The sequence below is a fragment of the Mesoplodon densirostris genome, chromosome 1 (assembly GCF_025265405.1).
Source record: "Mesoplodon densirostris isolate mMesDen1 chromosome 1, mMesDen1 primary haplotype, whole genome shotgun sequence".
In the NCBI taxonomy this organism is placed as follows: Eukaryota; Metazoa; Chordata; class Mammalia; order Artiodactyla; family Ziphiidae; genus Mesoplodon; species Mesoplodon densirostris.
The window spans coordinates 116160322-116184651 of NC_082661.1; the positions used below are offsets into that span (position 1 = coordinate 116160322).

Here is a 24330-nt window from a genome sequence, read left to right on the forward strand (position 1 = left end):
CTTTGCAACATTTAAACCCTATATGCACGAAGTCAACTTGCTTGAAAAAAAGAACTTTAAATCTTCCTTAAAGCTCAGAGAGTTTAGTCTTTTGGGGTGGGGGTGGTAGCCCTTGTACAATTTTAAAACAAGACACCTTTCACTCGGAAAGGGAGCACTGTCACATTCCAATTTACTGAATAAAAGGAACCTTTGTCAAATGTCATTGTAACTCCATTTCCCCATACTTTAAAAACTCTGCTTTTCAAATCAAGTGATGAAGCACAACACATCTGCAAGCCCCGTCATAAATGTAAGTGTTAATATTTCATTACACTACACCCTTATTTATGGTAGGCATCTATGAGGAAAGTGCCCCTAGTGTTGTTACTGATGAAACAGACGAACTGTTAGGGACACAGACTGAGACACAAAGCAGTTACCAAGGAGGAATGCTCCTTCACCTGGTATTGGTTGCCATGAGAGACACTGGCATGGCCACACAAAAAGCAATTTTGGCAGAGCTGGGGGTGTGGCAACTGCCGGCATGGGTACCAGAAGCCCATCCCATGCTCAAACCAGGAATAGGAGCACTCCACCTCACACTGGAAACTGGAGCACTCCACGGGATGGCAGACCTCCTTCGTGTGGGCAAGCCTATGCTTGAGAGGTAGCCAGACAAGGCCCCAGGGAGGAGGATCAGCCATTGCTGTGTCTAAAGGCATATTCAGCATTCTCTTTTTCGGCTGTGAAAAACAGGTGCAGGCTGAGTGCTCTGTGTAACCAAAAGATGGCCCTTCAAAGACAGCTGCTGGGAACTTTAGAACTTCGTTCAGAAACTGGTCAAACTTGCTAAATAGCATTAAGCCACTGGAATCTGACATCTGGGACAAAACATATCTCAACTTGTCCAGCATTTTTCCACCACACATGCTAACACAGCTTTAACAGCAAATACCATCAACTTGCCTCGGGCCTCACTGTCACAGCAGCAATCACGAAGTCACGGAGGAGCTGAGGGGCTGGTCCACGCCGACTCATGAGAAGGAAGGCACGTGCTCAGCTGGAAGTAGATGGATGAGGGTCGGTCGCGAGGCGGGACACACTGATCTCAGGGGATGAGTCCAGTGTATCAAGGCCGTCGTCTTGAAAGGCTTCCAGCATGTTCCGGAGACCCGCAAGATGGAGGCTGCATCGTTTTTTGTACAAATCGTACTTTGCAATCTGTCAGTTCATAATCATAGGACATCAAAATTCTGAGCACGCATTTCTACGAACAGCTGCCTCTTCTCTGCCATGTTACGCTTGCTCTCAGTTTCCTCAATCATCTTCTGGGCTGGAGCTGGTGGCGCCCAGGTCTCTGGGACGCAGCCGCCTTCGCCTCCTCCGGCCTCGCCCTCGCTGAGCTGCACAAGCGGCAAACGTTCTCCGGCGCCTGGCTCTCGCTGCTTCCTGCCCGGCGATACGGCGCCGGGAGCGCGACAGCATGAGGGGAGCGAAGGGCGCGAGGGGAGTGAAGTCATGATGGAGTGAGGTCATGATGGCGTGAGGGGCGTGAGGTCACGAGGGCGCGAGGGACGTGAGGGGCGCGAAGGACACGAGGGGCGTGAGGTCACGGTGGCGTAAGGGGCGAGAGGTCTCGAGGGGCGTGAGGTCGCGAGGGACGTGAGGTCGCGAGGGACGTGAGGGGCGCGACGGGCGCGAGGGGCGCGGCATCATGAAGGGCACGGGGCGGGGTGGGGCGTGAGGTCGCAACGGCGCGAGGGATGTGAGGGGCGCGATGGGCGCAGGGCCGGCACGGGCCACCTCCGTAGGATTCTGTACAACGACTTCTGGAGTCAATTTCTCCAGCCCAAATGTTTGTTATCAGTTTTTAACTACCTCCCCACCACTCGGGTCACTGCACAATAATTTTTTCCTTTTTTGGCTATAAAACTACTATCTGACTGTGACCCATCTCACAATGCAAATTTCTTGTAATCAACTGGCGTTTCCTAGCTCCTCTATGAGAATCTTTATTCAACAAATCCGTACCTACCTTAATAAACACACAAATTTTCCTTTTTTCACATCCTTTTATAAAGAATTTATATGATCTAAAAAGTAAGACTAAAATTATGATCACGCTTTTCTTATGGGGTCTTTAACATATATATGATATCATTTGCTGATTTTACTCTAAAGATGCCCTAAAGACATTGTTCAGTACATTACACTTTTCTTTTAATGAAAAACTCCTAGAATAAATATTTTACTTCATACTGGAAATAGTTGAGTTTCTACTTAGCACTTCATCTGCTCATGCACACTGTGAAATAAATACCCAATTTTATTTCATTTTGCTTTGACTGCTAGAATGTGTATGGATTCATCTTACCTCTCTTCTGTTAGAAAACTTCTATTATATCTTCTTCCACTTTTTATTTTTATATATTTTCTGTATATTTATAAACTACCATGTACATTGCTGGAACAGTCTATATTATAAATCAGCAATTTATAACATACGTAAAAATAATACATTTACTGTGTGCCAGTAATGTGCTAGGAATTTTCTATAGGTTGTATAAAATTTCTTTTTCAAATAATAATACTACTTATCATATATTCATGGACAAAGCCAAGTTTTGTGAGGCCTAAAGCTCATTTAGGGGACCCTTTCTTATAAAAATAATATAAAAATGTTACTTTTGCAAACATTACAAAAAAACAGATCACGTTAACCCATTAGTAGAGCCCCATACAAGGCTTTGGAAGGGGCATATGCAAGTAAGAGGCCCTGACTTAAGCTATGATAGCTTCAAGTTCAATTTACCTCTGCATATTTTGACTGCTTATGCTCTGTGAGTCACTTTTCACACACTGTACCATGTAAGGCCAGAACAAGCTTACAGGAAAATTAACTGAGAGAATGTGATAGTTAACTTTATGCATCAGCTTGATGGACAAAGGGATGTCCAAATAGCTGGTAAAACGTGATTTCTGGGTGTGTCTGTAAGGGTGTCACCTGAAAAGATTAATATTTGAAACGGTAGACAACAGAGTAAAGAAGATGGCCCTCACCAATGCAGGTTGGCATCATCCAATCTATTGAGGGCCTGAATAGAACAAAAAGAAGGAGGAAGGGCAAATTTGCTCTCTCTGCTTGAGCTGGAACAGCTCTCTTCTGCCCTTGGAAATCAGTGCTCCTGATTTTGGGGCCTTCAGACTCGGACTGGGACTTACACCATTGGCTCCCCTGGTTCTCAGGCCTGTCAGTTTGGACTGGAACCACACTGCCAGCTTTCCTGGGCCTCCAGCTTGCAGATGGCAGATTGTGGGACTTCTCAGCCTTCATAATTGCTCGGCCAATTCCTCATAATCTCATTCTATATATCTGAATATATTCTGTTAGCTTTGTTTCTCTAGAGACCCCTGGCTAAAACAGAGAGGTTACAATTATTTTTCAAGGTCAAAGGATTGGTGTGTGGTAGATATGTATCTGAACACTGTTCTGTTTGAATCTCAAACTCATTTATTAAAATCACACTTATTGAGTAGCTTATATACCAGGCACTCTGCTAAATGTGGGCATGCTGTGACAAACCAGACATCTGTCCTGTTCTTATGAAGTGTCTTATGTAATTATTTGTATTACAGGAGTAGGTCATTCAACTCCTTATTTATTCTTTAACCCTCATGTTAAAAAAAAAAAGAATAGTTTGACATATATTTTAAAGGTTTCTGTTCACTTAAAAATTAGTGTACAGTTTAAATCTACTGGCTTGGCTGGAACAGCTGAAACTCTCATTTCCTTTTGTTAATCAGACTGACATTTTATGGATCTTACTTTGATCATTAAAAATATATAGATAATGGTTCATGAAAGGAACCTATTTTGTTTTCTAAATATATTAACTTCTCAGTCTGATTCAGAAACTGATGACTAGGTTGATCTTTCTTATACAGTTAACCATTTTTTACAATCTTGGTCTGAGCACTGCAGAAAGCAGGATTAAAGATCTTTAAACATCAAACCTCACATCCTAAATCCTAGTTTTTAGTTTCACTTCAATGGAGCTCTTACCCCAAATTCCTTGTAAGACAGTAGGACTAAACCTGGAAAGCTAGGAAAGTCAGATTCCTGGATCCACATCCCTTATCACTGACTCAGATTTCTGGAGTAGAGTTGAATTTTAAACCACACTCCTAGGTGATTTTGATGCATGTGGACCACACTTCACAATCTGAAGAGCATAGCTCAAAGATACTAATGAGATCACAATTATTTTGATATTTCAAAATAAAGAACAAAAATTTATTTAAATTTAAAATTATTAAATAGTTGATCTTATAAGGAGGTTGTGGAAACTTTTCATTTCTCTCTTTCTGTATATTTCTTCTCTTTTCACGTCCATGTCACCTCTTTCCTGGATACCTCTCCTCTGTATATTATTCTCTCTGTAGTCATTCATTTAATATATCACTGTACCTTGGAATCCATCTGGGATTCTTATATTTCATTACTATTTTTGGACAGTCCCATCACTTCTGTGTCTTCAACCACTGCTCATAGGCTAGGTCCAAATTTTTGTCATATACAGATTTTTTCTGAATTTTGGACTCCCAGCTCTGTTCAGTTCTCTAATGGTAATGACTAAATGACTCCAAAGACCTCAAATTCAACATGTCCAAAGTTGAAATTAATGTTGGCCCTCCAACCAGAAAATCTGTCCATTCCTTCTTCTGAGATTTCTATTTCAGCTTTAATTTATACACTACAATGCAGCCATTCATCCAAACCAGATTCCAGGAAATCATCTTTTTCTCTTCATATCCGCTCACCCATTATGTCAAGTCAATCAAAAAATGCTCTCGATTCTTGTTCTTAAAAAAAAGACAAAAAACCCCAAACATTCATTGTTTCCATACCTCTATCACACCTTTGTCCAAGGCCTCATAATTTCTCACTGATGTTACTGTAATGGTTTCTTATTTGGGCAAACTTTTTGTGGTGCTGAGTTTCCTCAAAACCATTCTCCATGCTGCTTCCAGGTGGATCTTTCTAAAATACAATTCTGATCACTTACTCCCTCACTTAACATTCCTTAACAGACCTCCATTGCTGCCAGGATAAATACAAACCTCTTGGCATGACATGCTCTATCTGCTGTGTACCTGTCTAATCTCATTTCTCACATTCTGCTTTTGACACTCCAACCACACTGAATCCCTGAAAGTTCATATCCAGAATGTACTACATTTCAGAACTTTGTACATTCTGTCCCCATGACTGTGATTGCCTTTATCCCCTTCTTTGTCCTCTCAACTTTCCTATGTTCTTCTCTTTCACTGAATCTGGCTTATGTGCTTAGGCAGTGTTTGAGGATTTCAGGGATAAGCAGGAAAAAAGATATGACCTGGCAGTAGTACTCATAAGCTTTATTTTGATGGAATGCATCCAGGGGAGGTACCTTCCAGCATCAGAAGTCTGGAGGCTTAAGCGGTGGGAGCCACCATCTAGAAGGGGAGGGGGCAAGACCTCAAGGGAAAGGGGCTCAGAGAGAGCCTTCTACATCTAGAGGATGTGCTCAGCAGCCTGGCAAAGACTCTCCTGGCTGACAGCTCCCAAGGGAAATAGTGGCTTTGTGTTTTTTGTTGTCTTGTGGTTTTCTCTTATCTTTGGCTAGCAGGCATTAGGTGCAGTTTTGTGGGATATGAAAGCAGAGAGACGCTACAAGGCTAAAAATCTGCTTAATTTAGTGATGTTTAACAAGCTAACAATTGGATGTGTAAAAATTTGAGTTTGTCACTGTTGAGCTTTCAGGTAATACATCTCAGTCTGATCTAAAGAAATAAACAAAGGCCAATATATAGGAACCATCTTTAGCTCATTTGTATGACTGGTGTCTCTATGATGGTGACGCTTTTATCCCACTGCACTATTATTTGTTGTTTGTATATGAGTTCCTTGAGAGTAGACATGAGTTTTTATAATTCCTAATATGGACTTCATAGGACCTAGAGTAGTGTGTGCTACAAAGTGGAACACTAATAAATGTCTGTTTCATGAATAATTATTCATATCATATCCATGTAGTTTTTAATTCATCCAGAAGTGTTCCTTCAACTGGATGCTGTAAGAAAGTTTCATCTACCTGGAGACACAATATTTAAGCTAGATTTGTGTTCATGCAGGACTTAGGCAGTCATTTAATTTCAATAACCAAAATCTTCAAACTTGAAGAGAAAGTAATTCATTTCTAAAATATAACTTGCTTATAGAAACATCACATTAAACTCAGAATATATGCCGATAGGCCAAGGACATTTTATTCAGTTTTCAACTCTGCTGTATTCTAGGAGAGAAGTTTTAGTAATTTATAGCTATTTCCCTCAAAGCCTACCAGTGTCAGAGAATATGGGTTCCTGATGCCAGAGTGATTCCATGAAAATTAGTCTGGGCTGTTGATTCATGGAGGGTATTAAGACATATAGCTGAGCAGTTCCCTGCGGTAGGAGGTCAGAGAGATGGAAAGAATGTGTGAGGCTAGAAAAGAAGTCCATTGTCTGCCCAGGATAGCAGAGTAAATGAAGGGGACAAACAGTTTCCATATGTATAAAAATCTAAACAAAGAGGATTCCATCATGGATAGACAGAAGAAATATTAATTAGAAAACTGAACTCAACTGAATTAAATGATTCACAGAAATGACAGGCTCAGCTAAGAAGCCAGCAACTGAAAAGGGTGAAAATAGTGCAAATTTCAGGTGTGATCTGATTCAGGTTCCAGCTTTTACCTCTGATTCATTCAGCTCCTCTCTTGTTCTTGTGTCATCCTCCTTCCCTATGTGTAATAAAATAGTTTTAGCAGTTCCTGTCTTCATTACCATATATCATGCCATTCATAAGGAGAGTGAGCATGTCGGTCCCCAGTTTTTCAGAAAAAAAAGCCTCAAAATTCCGTCCTTGGATCAGTTTAAGTCATAATGCCAACTCTTAACTAATTTTATTTTTGGTCAAGGGAAGTGAAATGTTCTATTCGGCCTAACCTAGTTCATGGGTTCCACATTGGGAATATCTATATTTCTCCTTTACATTATGAAATCCTCTATAGCAACCTGGGGCTGTCAAGATGGTCTGGGGGAAAGGCTGAGGGAAGACAACCAGTGGTCCCTACAGAAGATTAGATGAGGAGTGGTTGGGTGGCAGCTCAAGAAAACTAGCCTAAACTTGGCATAGGAAATATCTGTAGTTAGCCTTTGATGTATTTGCCTAGTTTTTCTCAGTATTTTAAATAACACTGCTCCTCAAAGCAGCTTATACTTTTTATCTTTTATCTTGTTTATCATATTCATTTCCTAATCCCCTTTTTTTAACGGGTAAACTCCACTTCAAGTCAAGTCTCAGCTCAGATTCCAAATTTGAGTTCTCTGACAAACAAGATCTGGCTTAATTTGGCATGCTAGATATATAATAGATACAATAATACACAAAGAAGAACACATAAGGTATAAAATTTGAACTGTCATGCAAATAGTGGGAATGGCTAGCTCATTTCCAAATTTGAGTTTTCAGTTCTTTATTAAAGTTCATATCACTTACTAATCCTTTTTCTCTAAATCTGTAGCCGTTGGTTTGTGATTTCTCCCTTCGTCCCTCCCTCTCTCCCTTCCTTCTTTCCCTCCCTCCTCTGTCCTATTAGAATGTAGTTTCCATCTGTCTCATCCATGGGCACATTTCCAGCACTCAGCAAAGTGCCTATTTCAGAGGAGACACTCATTCATATTTGCTAAGCAAGCCCATTGCATTACCTTTCACACTTTATTATATTGTGCGTCCTCCTTGACCATGGCTATGTACGTAGTGGACCAAGATACATTGTACAGGCTATAGTAACACAACAGAGGGAAGCTCACGTAATGCACAGGGCTGAAACCCATGAGTGTCCTGCTCTTTGCATTTTGTTTTAAACAACTGTCAAGCTTCACTGACATTTATAACTCTCAGATCTGAATAATGCAAATAAGTTCTCCCAGGGAGGGAAACCTTTTGTGAAATGGAAAGTATAATGTGGCTCACCTTAAGTGTTAACAATATAATGAAAATAAATTATCTCAGAAATTGGAAATTTGCATTTGAATTATCAGAAACATTTACTGAGCTAAATGTCAAGGAAAAAACCATACAATTATTTTATATTCTGAAGCTAGCAAATATAGCCAAGATTTGATAATCCCACTCTATTTGATTTTTCTATTCTGTCTTTATCAGTCACGTCACATTTTGTTTCACCATTTTACTAGAACAAATATACGTGAAATCATTTTCAACATCTTCCTGACCTTGTTCAGCAGATGAGTACCAAGGAAAAATGGTACCCTGGCTTTCTACGTGAAATGAGCTGATTGTAGCTACTTCTATTATGGCAGTTCTTTTTAAGAGGATTTGTCACCAAGTAAAGCCTTGGTAAATTTAAAACAATTGAAATCATATCAAGTATCTTTTCTGCCCACAAGGCTATGAGACTAGATATCAATTACAGGAAAAACTCTGTAAAAATTACAAACACATGGAGGCTAAACAATACACTACTTAATAAGCAAGAGATCACTGAAGAAATCAAAGAGGAAATCAAAAAATACCTAGAAACAAATGACAATGGAGACACGATGACCCAAAACCTATGGGATGCAGCAAAAGCAGTTCTAAGATGGAAGTTTATAGCAATACAATCCTACCCTAAGAAACAAGAAACATCTCAAATAAATAACCTAACCTTACACCTAAAGCAATTAGAGAAAGAACAAAAAAACCCCAAAGTTAGCAGAAGGAAAGAAATCATAAAGAACAGACCAGAAATAAATAAAAAAGAAATGAAGGAAATGATAGCAAAGATCAATAAAATTAAAAGCTGGTTCTTTGAGAAGATAAACAAAATTGATAAACCATTAGCCAGACTCATCAAGGAAAAAAGGAGGAACACTCAAATCAACAGAATTAGAACTGAAAAAGGAGAAGAAACAACTGACACTGCAGAAATACAAAGGATCATGAGAGATTACTATAAGCAACTATATGCCAATAAAATGGACAACCTGGAAGAAATGGACAAATTCTTAGAAATGCACAACCTTCCAAGACTGAACCAGGAAGAAATAGAAAATATAAAGAGATCAATCACAAGCACTGAAATTGAAACTATGATTAAAAATCTTCCAACAAATAAAAGTCCAGGACCAGATGGCTTCACAGGAGAATTCTATCAAACATTTAGAGAAGAGCAAACACCTATCCTTCTCAAACTCTTCCAAAATATAGCAGAGGGAGGAACACCCCCAAACTCATTCTATGAGGCCACCATCACCCTGATAACAAAACCAGACAAATATGTCACAAAAAAGGAAAACTACAGAGCAATATCACTGATGAACATAGATGCAAAAATCCTCAACAAAATACTATCAAACAGAATCCAACAACACCTTGAAAGGATCATACACCATGATCAAGTGGGGTTTATTCCAGGAATGCAAGGAATCTTCAATATAGGCAAATCAATCAATGTGATACACCATATTAACAAATTGAAGGATAAAAACCATATGATCATCTCAATAGATGAAGAGAAAGCTTTCGACAAAATTCCACACCCATTTATGATAAAAACCCTCCAGAAAATAGGCATAGATGGAACTTACTGCAACATAATAAAGGCCATATATGACAAACCCACAGCCAACATCATCCTCAACGGTGAAAAACTAAAACCATTTCCACTAAGATCAGGAACAAGACAAGGTTGCCCACTCTCACCACTATTATTCAAAATAGTTTTGGAAGTTTTAGCCACAGCAATCAGAGAAGAAAAGGAAAGAAAAGAAATCCAAATCAGAAAAGAAGAAGTAAAGCTGTCACTGTTTGCAGATGACATGATACTATACATAGAGAATCCTAAAGATGCTACCAGAAAACTACTAGAGTTAATCAATGAATTAGCAGGATACAAAATTAATGCACAGATCTCTTGCATTCCTATACACTAATGATGAAAAAACTGAAAGTGAAATTAAGAAAACACTCCCATTTACCACTGCAACAAAAAGAATAAAATACCTAGGAATAAACCTAACTAAGGAGACAAAAGACCTCTATGCAAAAACTTACAACACACTGATGAAAGAAATGAAAGATGATACAAATAGATAGAGAGATATACCATGTTCTTGGATTGGAAGAATCAACATTGTGAAAATGACTCTACTACCCAAAGCAATCTATAGATTCAATGCAATCCCTATCAAACTACCACTGGCATTTTTCACAGAACTAGAGCAAAAAATTTCACAATTTTTATGGAAACACAAAGACCCCAAAGAGACAAAGCAGTCTTGAGAAAGAAAAATAGAGCTAGAGGAATCAGGCTCCTGGACTTCAGACTATACTACAAAGCTACAGTCATCAGGACAGTATGATACTGGCACAAAAACAGAAATATAGATCAATGGAACAGGATAGAAAGCCCAGAGATAAACCCATGCACATATGGTCACCTTATCTTTGATAAAGAAGGCAAGAACATACAATGAAGAAAAGACAGCCTCTTCAATAAGTGGTGCTGGGAAAACTGGACAGCTACATGTAAAAGAATAAAATTACAACACTCCTTAACATCATACACAAAAATAAACTCAAAATGGATTAAAGACCTAAATATACATCCAGACACTATAAAATGCTTAGAGGAAAACATAGGCAGAACACTTTATGACATAAATCACAGCAAGATCCTTTTTGACACCTCCTAGAGAAACAGAAATAAAAACAAAAATAAACAAATGGGACCTAATGAAACTTCAAAGCTTTTGCACAGCAAAGGATATCACAAACAAGACACAAAGACAACACACAGAATGGGAGAAAATATTTACAAATGAAGCAAGTGACAAAGGATTAATCTCTAAAATTTACAAGCAGCTCATTATCAAAAAAATAAACAACCCAAATCAAAAATGGGCAGAAGACCTAAATAGACATTTCTCCAAAGAAGATATACAGATTGCCAACAAACACATGAAAGAATGCTCAACATCATTAATCATTAGAGAAATGCAAATCATAACTACAATGTGATATCATCTCACACCGGTCAGAATGGCCATCATCAAAACTTCTACAAACAATAAATGCTGGAGAGGGTGTGGAGAAAAGGGAACTCTCATACACTGTTGGTGGGAATGTAAATTGATAGAGCCACTATGGAGAACAGTATGGAGGGTTCCTTAAAAAACTAAAAATAAAACTACCATACCACCCAGCCATCCCACTACTGGGCATATACCCTGAGAAAACCATAATTCAAAAAGAGTCATGTACCACAATGTTCATTGCAGCTCTATTTACAATAGCCAGGACGTGGAAGCAACCTAAGTGTCCATCAACAGATGAATGGATAAAGAAGATGTGGCACATATATACAATGGAATATTACTCAGCCATAAAAAGAAATGAAATTGAGTTATTTGTAATGAGGTGGATGGACCTAGAGTCTGTCATACAGAGTGAAGTAAGTCAGAAAGAGAAAAACAAATACCATATGCTAACACATATATATGGAATCTAAAAAACAAACAAAAAAAGGTCCTGAAAAACCTAGGGGCAAGACCGGAATAAAGACGCAGACCTCCTAGGGAATGGACCTGAGGACATGGGGAGGAGGAAGGGTAAACTGGGACAAAGTGAGAGAGTGGTAGTGTATATATAGACACATATACACTATGAAATGTAAAATAGATAGCTGGTGGGAAGCAGTCACATAGCACAGGGAGATCAGCTTGGTGCTTTGTGACCAGCTAGAAGGGTGGGATAGGGAGGGTGGGAGGGAGGGAGATGCAAGAGGGAAGAGATATGGGGATATATGTATATGTATAACTGATTCACTTTGTTATAAAGCAGAAACTAACACACCATTGTAAAGCAATTATACTCCAATAAAAACGTTTAAGGGCTTCCCTGGTGGCGCAGTGGTTGAGAGTCCGCCTGCCGATGCAGGGGACACGGGTTCGTGCCCCGATCCCGGAAGATCCCACATGCCGCGGAGCGGCTGGGCCCGCGAGCCATGGCCGCGGAGCCTGTGTGTCCGGAGCCTGTGCTCCGCAACGGGAGAGGCCACAGCAGTGAGAGGCCCGCATACAGCAAAAAAAAAAAAAAAAAAAAAAAAAAAAAAAAAAAAAAAAAAAAAAAACGTTTAAAAAAAGAGGATGTGTCACTCTTTATTGAGTGAAAATGAGCTTCATGAATAATGTTCAAATTCATAAAAGATTAATGTCAATAGAAGCAGCTTGATTATATATACCTTTTCCCCATATTTTTGAGATTTCTTGGGATAGTGTAAAATAAAATTTTCTTTTATGAAATATCTCTTCTTTTTTATAATAGAGGAAAACTAAATTCCTCATATAGAATAATATAAATTTGAACAAAGTAAAATATTTGGGTTGGCTGGTAGACAAGCCAATGATAAGGTATTTTAGATATTCCGCCTGAAAGAAATAAGATTATGAAATAAAAATTCTACCCACATAATAAATTAAGAGAACAAAAGGAAGAATTTTCCCTAATAATTCTAACATGAGCCAAATAAGCTAGTTTGAACCTGAATATATAACTACATTGACTAATGAAAAAGTCACATTATAAATCCCTTTTACCTTTACTGTCTTGTACGCTTAGAATTTAGTCTCAATAATACCATATTAATTAACTCAAATTAATCAGCCATGGAATAAGCATAACAACTGGTATTTGTATAATGGATCACATGGATTACAGTTCTTATCTTATTTCATCCTCCCGGCCCTTGGCAATACAGATAATATTATCCTTTTATTACATACAAAGTGATCGATGATCAGAGACGGTAAAAGACAAGCCTAAAATGACACCGGCATGAATCTGGGAGTCCAGAGCATCAAGAATAGGTTTTTTTTTTCCCTGCATCACCCAAAGGACTGCTTTCCCCTCTGGGTGAAGTCGTATGCATCAGAAACAACCTGGGAGACCCTGATTCCCTAGTATCACACTCTGCCTGCTGTGTGGACACATTTGTTATGGCTTTATGTTTTATTCCAGTTTGTCTATCCTTTCTTCCATTGTCCATTGCTTCATATTCTCGGACACCATTTCCTGGTCATTTGGCTGGATGTCCTCCAATGGCCATAGCTGAGCCCCCAGGTCACTTGTTACACACCTTATTTTCTTTCATTCTGTACTTACCACTACAAGTAATCCTTTCATGTTTGTCCTTGACAAAAAAATATGGGGTCTACATGATTTATATTCAAGGAATACAGTAGATTGTATCACAACACACATAAGGAAAAGACTTTATTCTATTATAAGTAGAATTGTTAAAGAAAATACAGGTTACCCAGGTAAATTTGAATTTCAGGTAAACAGGTTTTTTTTTAAGTATAAGTGTACCCTAAATATTGCATAGGGCATACTTATCCTGAAAAAATATTTATTGTTTATTTGATATTCAAATGTAACTGCTTATTCCGTATTTTTTATTTGCTAAATCTAACAACCCTAACTGTAAAAGAAATATGACTCTTTTTCAAGTCACCTCAGATCTCATTTAATAGTTTAAGTACAGGAGGATTCTACAGATAGGATTGGAATATGTGATGAATCCACAAATGAATATTCACAAGAAGCATTTTACATGTCAAAAAAAAATATTTGTTTCCAATCCAGCAACTAACTCTTTCAGAAATCACCAAGATCACACGTTGAGGCAGAATGCTGCATGACAGATGGGATATTAGCCTGCTTTACATTATGAAACTGGAAAGTGAGTGTGCTATGTAGTTGAAAATGTCTGCAATAAAATAAAATTATGCTTCTGTATCTCAGTAGATTTCAAATTATAAAATTCATGTTATGCTTCCTGGCAGCTTTCCTGTTAACATATTAATTTCAAAAATTATTGGATGTGCTTAATATCAACTTCTGACTTTTAATTAAGAAAACCTAAATTTTATTGGTTGAGTTTCAGACTACACTATACTAACCCAATACATTTGCCTCTCATGTGTATGACCTAGGTAAATCTTGTGGTGGATGCAAGGCTGGCGTTTGTTATGGAGGAGTTTAAATTTAGATGGGACACATAACCAAAAAGTACAAGGTCTTTAATTAAGATGTCAATAAAATACCTGAGTAGATTAAGTACATCTTTGCATATTTTCTCCTTTGTTTTTCACTTTTTTGCACCTTCAGTGTTGTGTATATGAGCTCTCCATTTCTGTCTCCCAGAGTTATAATTTTCATTCTAATACTAAAAAAGTTTCTACATTTCTAGATTAAGCTACTTGCGTTTCAGTTCTATTCTGCATATCCCTTACTGTGCTTCTAGTGGTGTCTGTTCTTTGTGCTTACAATTGTGGCTTTTTTTCACTTATTCAATCATGAGAAGTCCTCGTGAAAGTGAGTACTAACTTAGGAAGACTTACTTAGTAAGACTTTACTGAGAAAGTAAAATAACTTATTCGGCATATCTATTGTTATGCTTCATAGATATTTATTTATTTATTTATTATTATTATTATTTTTTTGCGGTACTTGGGCCTCTCACTGCTCCCGTTGCGGAGCACAGGCTCCGGAGGTGCAGGCTCAGCGGCCATGGCTCACGGGCCCAGCCGCTCTGTGGCATATGGGATCTTCCCAGACCAGGGCACGAACCCGTGTCCCCTGCATCGGCAGGCGGACTCTCAACCACTGCGCCAGAAGGGAAGCCCTTAATAGATATTTTTATCCATCAAAGATCTTAAGTACTGTACTTGTGTCTGTAATATATAAGTAATCTTATGATTATCACCAAGATCACTGACTAGTATTTCCTTGAGGGAGTTTGTAGGTATGAGTTAGCAAGTTCTTGTTCCAAAATGTGGGAATATGATAATTTTACTTATTTGTTAATATTTATGTTGTTTCCTTAAAGGAATACTTAACAGACTGAAAAAAAGAGCCATTTTTACCTTGGCAGTTTTAGAATTAATTGCCATCAAATCCCAGGCTTGGGAGGAATCTTAATAGAAATTTGGGTCCACAAAAACAAAAGTCAGAGAGTCTACTCATGACATTATCAGTTTTATTAGGGATAAATTATTAGCACTGCTACATTAGCACTACATTAGTCAGGGTTCTCCCAAGAAATGGAACCAATATGATATAAATGTAATATATATATTATATATTTACAAATATTATTATATATTTATATTTAATATAATATATATTTTTTATATATTTATGTTTATATATATAATAAAAGTAAATTTATTATATGAAATTGATTCCTTTGACTATGGAGGCTGGTAAGCCTCAAGATCTGTAAGGCAAGCTGGAGACCCAAGGAACCAATGTTTTAATTCATAAGCCATCAGACAGGAAGAATGCTCTCTTACTTGGGGAATGATCAGGCTTTTTGTTCTATTCAGGCCTTCCACTGATTGGGTGAGGCCCACCCACATTAGGGAGGGCAAATCTGCTTTACTCAGTCCATCTATTTAAATGTTAAACTCATCAAAAAACGCCCTCACAGACATACCCAGGATAATATTTGACCAAATATCTGGTCATCCTGTGGCCCAGTCAACCTGACACATAAAATTAACCCATCACAGTTTCCAAAATCATTCAGAAATTCAGTAAAAAATGGTCACTTGGAACCTTTTAACAATTATCTTTGGAGAGATTCCTTTTGCTATGTGACTGCAAGAACTACAGTGTATTGGAAATGTTCAGGTTAACTTTGTGGAATTATACTTTAAAAATAAGAGCTAAAATCAAAGGAGACTATGGAAGTCTTGCCAAATGAATCAACTAAAATGCCAAGAGAATGGGCTGTTTGTTTGTTTTCCTCATTTGTGGGTAGAAAAGGCTATAAATTAGAATAATATTGGGGTGAAATTACCCATTCAATCACCTTAAAAATAGAGCCTAAACTGTGTCTAACCAGTGCAGTCTAATTGTCTATATAACACAGTGATACAAAAAATACAAGGCATCTTTATAAAAATCATGTTTTTTATTTTTTTGTATTTTATGATTCCTTGACATCTGGGGCCTGGGAGATTGCATCTCCCATGGCTCGCTAATTCCTAGAGGTAGCAAACTACTTCCCTGTGAGTGCAACTTTCATATGCAAACCAAACAATCCAAAGCCCATGTCCTCCAGCTACCTCCTTTATTGGGTTCTCACGAGGCTCCTACATTCCGTACCCTGTCTGATCTCCCAGGGCCAGTGCCGGATGATTCAGTGCAGCCCCTATACCTGAGAGCCCACCCACTGAATTCATTCAAACTAGCTGATTCTAAGCCTGCTTTCACTTACTCACATGTTTCTTCCCACATAAACCATAATAAATGGCCTTGTCATGGTTTCCTCCTGCTCCCCTCTGCCTCCTGACTGAGCCTGGTGCTTCCTCCCGTGCCCCCTGCCCACCCATGGCATGGCATGCCCTCCCACTGGGAACTGCAATTAACAAACCATCTTTTCAATGGCAGTTGTCTCCTAGTCTGTTGGTCTCATCACCTCTGAATAATAATAAAACCTACATTTTAAAACAATAAATTATGTATATGAAAAAGTGTGTATGTATGGGTGTATATTTGTAGTATATTTTAACATAAATGTCTCCAATTGGGAATCAAGTGTAAATAACTTACTCGCTCAAGGTCACCCAGTATGTTTTCAAATCTGCCTTTAGAATCCATATGGGTAACCACACGACTAGGCTGTTTTTCTTCAATCTACATGTCAGGATTGCTAAACTGAGTCAATGCTGCTCTTGAGTATTGTCAGGCCAGGATGTACCCATCCAAGCTTGAGGTGTGAGGGAAGCAGCAGTTTCTCCTCAGACCTGTGATGAGTTTTCAAATCACATCTCAATAGACTCTCTACTGGGTTCTCAGGCACTGTCACAGCAATAAACTCAGTGACCACTTTGTGTTTATGGTGCTTGGGTCTGCGTTTATTTATTATTGGCTGTGTTGGGTCTTCGTTGCTGCGCGTGGTCTTTTCTCTAGTTGTGGCGAGCAGGGGCTACTCTTCGTTGTGGTGTGCGGGCTTCTCATTGCAGTGGCTTCTCTTGTTGCGGAGCATGGACTTTAGGCATAAGGGCTTCAGTAGTTGTGGCTCGAAGGCTCAGTAGTTGTGGCTCACGGGCTCTAGAGCACAGGTTCAGTAGTTGTGGTGCACGGGCTTAGTTGTTCCGCAGCATGTGGGATCTTCCCGGGCCAGGGCTCGAACTCGTGTCCCCTGCATTGGCAGGTGGATTCTTAACCACTGCACCACCACTAAGGAAGCCCAGTTAACTATTTCTTTGCTCTACATAATAACCAATGATTCCATTTTTTAAATTTCAAAATAAAAATTTAAGTAAAAATATGAAAGGTAAATAAAATACTTTCAATACTTTTTTTCCATTTTGAAAATATCTCTACCTTTGTTTGGTACAGACCTATTACAGGTCTCTTTCATATTTCTGCATTCTATAAAAACAATATTTTCACCTGTGACATCTTAATAAAATACTTATGATGGAAATAACCAGTGCCTTCCCAACTTTCCAGTTTGCAAACTTATGCCTTGAGTGACAGAAAAACCAACATTACTTCTAAAATGAGGAATTCTCATGAAAATATGGTAGGTTTCTGTGTTTCTGCAACTGTAATAATTGTGACTATTAATAAAAAAAGACAATGGTCTGTATTCTCTCCCCTTAAAAATAATATTTTAGAATGAATTGGAAGATACACATTTTCTATATGACAAAAACTCAGAACATTAGAGAAAATTATCATCCCAATCGATGAATAATCATCTTGTCATTGTAAGAATCTGGATGGCACTCTTTACAGCTGGTAAAGAACAAAACTCTGCCTAATATTTTCTCATAACATAAAATTGTCAATTCAAAATATAAAAGAGGTGGCAAACTTTGTTTTTCCTATGCAGCTTACTGATGTGTTTTCTCTCTTGTCAATAGACTTGTGGGCAGCTCAGGAGACCTGTCAGTAAGTTGGTCCTCTGGGGGTGCCATATGCCCATGAAGAGAACTGAACATGATGAAGTTTCCAGTTTCCCAACCATCCATTCAGGGAGAGGAAATCAACATTCTCTATAACAGAATCCTTCTAAGTAGGGCAGGTCAGTTTCAATGGGTATATTTTAACTCCAACTCTACCAAAAAGCACTGTCAAACTGGAAAACCATTCTTTGCTTGTGTTACTGTATGTTGCTTTCTATCTGACTAATGCACACAAGTGGAAAACTTTTAACCTTCACTACTGCCACATTTTTTTTCTAATAGCTGTGATCATCGCAACAAAAATTTCTGATTCAAGGGAAAGGCACAGACTGCTGAATTACACACTATCTTCTCTTTGAGAGCCATAAATAACTGCTCTGTAAATCTTGATGTTAGCAGTATTGGGTACTATTGGCTAACAGGTAGGGCTCCTGAGCTATGGAGACATGGCTCAGGAATTATCAGGGTGCTGATCTATGCTGGAGTGTGGACTGCTGGTCATAGTTCATTAATGGTGTCAAATTTTAGTTTGCAATTTCCTTGAAAAACAGCGAAATGGGCATACACAGAATGCATTTTGATTGTGATACTGTAAATTAGAATATTTTGGCATCAATAATCCATACCTGTGCATTCTTTTCTTTATTTAGAATTATGCTCCCATTTTACCACTTGACTGTTAAAAGGTTTATTAGACACAAGAGGATGAAGCTGAACACAAGATAGTGTAAGTAAAGGCTTTAGACATAGCCAAACCTGTATTCATTCATATTCATTTATTCATTAAACAAATATTTATGGTCATCTTACCATGTGAAAGCATTATTTAATGCATGGGATAGAGCAGAGGGAAAAACAAAGTCTTACTGTATGTATAATTTTGGGAAAATCATTTTAAACTTTTATGAACCTCAATTCTATCATAGCTATCAAGTTATAATAACATCTAAGCATTTGGGGGGTAATATCAATAATAAATTTATTGGCTCCAGCTTATAGTAGGTAACAAAAATTTAGGAAAATATTATTATTTGAATTATACTAGACACTATTTTTTAGACACTATTTTTATTACTATTTCTAATGTACTAGAAATGACACAAGGGGAGACAAAAATGTAAAAACAAATTATTTACATAAAAGATGGTATCAATAATTTGTCTATTTGCTTATTAGATAAAGTTGGCACAAGTTCAGAAAAACTCATTTAGGATTACTTAGTGTCACTTTAAAAGGAGGTTCTTTGTATTTCAAATGAAGGGGAAAATGTTGTAATTTGAATTTTGGGGATGAGGGTTCATTTCCATCCAACACAGGGTATAGTAATGTTATAGTAAGTATGTTAAGATGTAACTTGTGTTTTTATAAACTTCTGCAAAAATCCTGTGTTGATATTGATGTTCAGTTATAATAGTTGTGTAAGAGACCAGATGAATTCAAGAACTTGCAAAAGTCCTGATTCTGCTGATTTCTCCATTTGGGGTGAAACATTGATATTCAGTCAAAATGCTTTTCTGGATATCAATAGAGTCTGAGTAACTACAGGAAACTGACATAACGGATTAGATCGCAGACTCAGAGAAATGGTAAAAATCCACACATTGTACCAGTACTTCAGGGGTTGCATCTGGCTTTATTAAATTACAGATCTTCACAAGCTTAGGGCCTAGTTTTATTTACTCTCATCCAATCCACTACTCTGAAGTTGGGAAATCAGAGAAAAACTGAACACAGCAAATTATTTCATTAAGATTGAAGTGAGAGACTGTTTCTTGCTAATGGAGTTTTGTGGTCACACAAAAAAGTGAGTCTAAACTGGGCTATTGGTTTTTTTGTTTTCTGGGTTTTTTTTTTTTTTTTTTTTGCCACGCTGTGTGGCATGAGGGAGGATCTTAGATCCCCAACCAGGGATCACACCCATGCCCCCTGCATTGGGAGTGTGGAGTCTTAACCACTGGACCACCAGAAAGTCCCTGAACTGGGCTATTGTTGAGGCAGGAAGATAAATAGTGTGAGTTCAGTAGCAATATGGTGGCAAGTGTGGGTGAGTAGAAAGGGGGAGGAGGAGAGTCAGTGGGGGTAGAGATGTTATAATGGACCAAAAGAGAGGTGACCTGGACCAACCTCAGAGCTGAAAGCTGTCTTGTGTAGCAGTGTGCCTACCTTGGGGTGAGTAGGGAATCTGCTTGGCTCAAGCAAATATGTAAACTGATCACATAAGTCAATATGTTGAGAATGACAATAAGTATTTACAAGTAAGGCTGAAAAGAATCATGAGGTGATGGATTGAAATTGAACGTATATATCAGTGTGAACTCATGCTTAAAATATATCTATATCCATAACAATATCTATGTCCAGAGATACAGAATCAGTTAGAGATATATGTGTGTACATGTAGGTATGTGTATGCATGCATGTATATATACATGACCTGGCTCTGTCCACCAAGGAGGCCTAGAAGCACTGACACTCAGGCAGCAATGAGCAAAATAAACACCTAGCCCTTGGTTTCTAAATACAAACCCTACATTGAAAGAACCAAGATTCTTTGGAGAAATTGTTGACTCTGGGTTAGGGCACTGGAAGTCCAACTTTTCTTGGAACATCTTGTGACAGAAAGTAAGAAAATGCTCAAAGAATGATAGGAACATGCCACAATATCACTTTCAGAATTCTCACTGGCCAAATTTAGGAAAATTGGATAATGGTAGGGATGGAATATAACCCACTGAATAAAAACATAAATATGTCTACACTGGTATAACTACATGAACTAAAATGAATGAATCAGAAAATAATTGGGGAAAATGAAAAGCTTTTCTGTACAGTAGAAGGTTAATATTAAATGTTTTATAGAAAAAAACGATAGACTACAAAGACACCACAGGCTTACTATCATCGTGGTAATTGATTCAGAAGAGAGTTGTCAGTGGAGGCTGAGCTGATGGGTGGCGGTTGATGGGAAATAGGATACTAATATAATCTTGGACTATCACCCCCTAAATTGAATATATCAGTTACAAAGGTGGGGGAGGATGGTGATTATATGGAGAAAGCTGGTTAAAAGAACATGGCCAGGTTTTAAAGTTTAACCTTCCCACTGGTCAGCAACATCAACATTGTGGGCCCCTTATGTGAAGCACAGAAAAAAGTGTGTGATTTCTGTAGTTTCCCTGCCAGGAAAGCACATCTTGAGTCTAGTAATGAGGAAACCTCAGGTGGACCCAGATTCAGGATCATTTGACAATAATTACAATTTACATTTTTTAAAGCTGTGAGGCTCAAGAACACAGAAGACAGAGGAAGTCTTCCAGTTAGGAGAAAACAAAAGAAGAATGACAACTAAATGCAATATGTACCTCTGAATGGAATTCTGAACCAGGAAAAAAAGAGATTTCACTGGCATAGTCAGTGAAATTTGAATGGTATCTGAGGATTGGAAGATTATGTCACATCAGTGATGATTTCCTAAGTTGGAGGGTTATATAGTGAGGATGATGAGGCATCCCATCTATAACTTGTTCATATGGCTCAGAAAAAGGCTGCAAATAATGGACATACATACACATATAGTATATGTGAGATTGAAGAGAGTTAACAGCTGGGGAATTCTTTGTATAATCTATTTAAAATACAGTGGTGTTGACTAAGATCTATAGGTGCAATTGTGACTTGAAAATCTAACTCAGGATCAATAGTCATTATCACATTTCAGCACAAGGCATATTTTTGTTACAGTTGGCACCAATCTCTGGAATGCCTTTCCTTATTTCTGACTTGGCTTTTAAATTGGACCTGAAGTCTTCTTGACAATGTGACTATATCTCTGTCTTGTGATCCATCAGCCTCTGGCCTTTCCCAGCCACACAATCAGGCCACTTTATTCTGTGGACCTGTAACAGTATATTCTTGACTTCACTGCTATGACAGCTAAGCTACAGCCCTAAGAGAATTGCTAGGGGTGAAAGAGCATGTTGGAGCTGAAAAGGAGCTTGTGAGATGATGCAGTCCAGTCCCTTCATTTCATAACTGAGTAAACTGGGCCCCAGAGAGCTCAAGTAATTATCCTAATATCAGCTGTGTAATTAATGGCAAAATCATTATGAGGACCCTGGTCTTTGACTCCCAGCCACTGCAACTCAACAGCTGCTGTGTAGGAATCCTGCTTTTGGTTTGTAGAGCCTCATAAGTGTAGCTGTCTATTTGATGGGAAGGTCAGCACACAGTGGGACACACTTACACTCACTTTGCTGATCAATCGATCAGTCCTGTAGACTATCAAGAGCCCAAGCATTGCATGTTCCATACCTTTATGCCATCACACCCACCTCTTTGTTGTTCCTCTTACACACTATGCATGCTCCAGCCTAAAGTCTTGTCCTAGTCAGTTCAGGCTGCTATAACAAGATACCATAGACTGGGTGGCTTAAATAACAAACATTAACTTTCCAGTTCTGGAGACTGAAAATTCTGAGATCAGGGTGTCAGTATGGTTGAGCTCTGGTGAGGGCTCTCTTCCTGACTGGCAGGCAACCACCTTCTCGCTGGGTCCTCAAATGGTGGAGAGAGAAAGGGCTCCACTCTCTTCACCTTCTTAGTATAAGGATACTAATCCCATCATGGGGGCTTCACTCTCCTGACCTCATCTAAACCCAATGACCTTCCCAAAGCCCCACTTCCAAATACCATCACATTGGGAGTTAGGGTTTAGACATATGGATTCTGTGGGGGCGCAAACATTCAGCCCATAGCAGGTTCTTTGCTCTAGCCATTCCCTCTGCCTGGCATGCTCCTCCCCAGATAACCTCTTGCTGAATTTCCTCTCCTCCTTCAGGCCATGTCTCACCCTTTCAATATGGCGGATAGTGACTACCACATTCAATTCTGTAAACTACACCACCTGCTTCTCCACCATCCGTGATCCAGGTAAGAGTACTTGGTTCTACTTTTTCTTTTTTCCATTATCTTAAATTTTTATTTATTATGTTTATTATTCATTGTCTATTTCCCCTATCATAATATAAGATCCACCAGAGTGAGGATCTTTGTTTCACTGACTGATGTATCCTAAGTGCACAGGGCAATGTCTGGTACATAATATGTGCACAATAAATATTTACTGAGTGACTCCATCAGAGTTATTCCATAATCCATGTCTAAACCAATCACTGGCAGTAGAATTATCCTGATATGTTTAGACAAGTGCTTCTCAAAGTGTGGTTCCCACACCCATGGCATAAGCATTACCTGGAACCTGGCACTTGTTGGGTCTCACCCCAGACCTACTGAATCAGAACCTCTGGGTTTAAGGCCCAACAACTTGTGTTTTAACAAGCTGTCCTGTTAAGTCTGATGCAAGCTCAAGTTTGAAAACTATTGGTTTTCCAAACCACTAACCCCTAACAGCTATCTGAACAAAACAGAGGCAGGTGGGTAGGCAAAAAGAATGTGTAACATGGGTCTTTCTATGTTTTAAAATTTGTAGCTAATGATTATGCTCTTGATTAGTCAGAGAATCACGCTCCATGAAAAACAAACAAAGAAACAAACTAGGAGGAGCATCTTCAAAAGTTATGACTGTGAAGAGAAAGCTTGGCTGCTACCACTCCTACTGTCGCTGTAAGAGAGGAGCTGGTATTACAACTGCCCTACTCATTGCCCAGATCGTCATATACCATTACCTGCCTAACCCCTGTCCCTACCCCATTCAGAGAGAAGGGCTGTTGTGGCCCTGCACCAACCACTTCATATTCTGTACCTGCTTTCTCATTTGTTAAATGAAAAGGTTGGATCAGATGATTTTCCAAGTTTCTTTGCATTATTCATATAGTGTCCCTTTCTATTACAGGGTGGCATCTGGAGGGGAGGTTGCATAAAAAACACCTCTGTTTTAACTTGACTCCGTATTTTAATCAGGCACAGGAGGCTACAGTCCAGGCTCTCTTTTGGAATAAAAATGTCATTATTCATTTGTTTAAATATATCTCACTAATATGATAACTATTTCTTGAGATTCCATCTTGTGTATCATATTGTTATTTAAAGTCACTAGTGATAAAAGACACAGTCCTCTTTCCTGAAGGAACACATAGTCTAGTAGGAAATCATGTGAGTAAATCAAAGGTGATACACGAATAAAATACTAGCAGAAAGGATAAGGCAAGTGTGAACTGTAGTTATGTTACAGGCACTTAAGGGCAGAGAAGAGTATATCCCTGTAATGTTAGTTATTAAGGAATATCAATAATCATATAGAAGCTTGATATTTAA

General features: G+C 38.5%; 1 pseudogene; it reads right to left on the bottom strand.

Moving 5' to 3' along the window:
• Window positions 1–389: 389 nt before the first annotated feature.
• On the bottom strand, window positions 390–1307 carry LOC132488498 (dystrobrevin beta-like; annotated as a pseudogene).
• Window positions 1308–24330: the final 23023 nt, after the last annotated feature.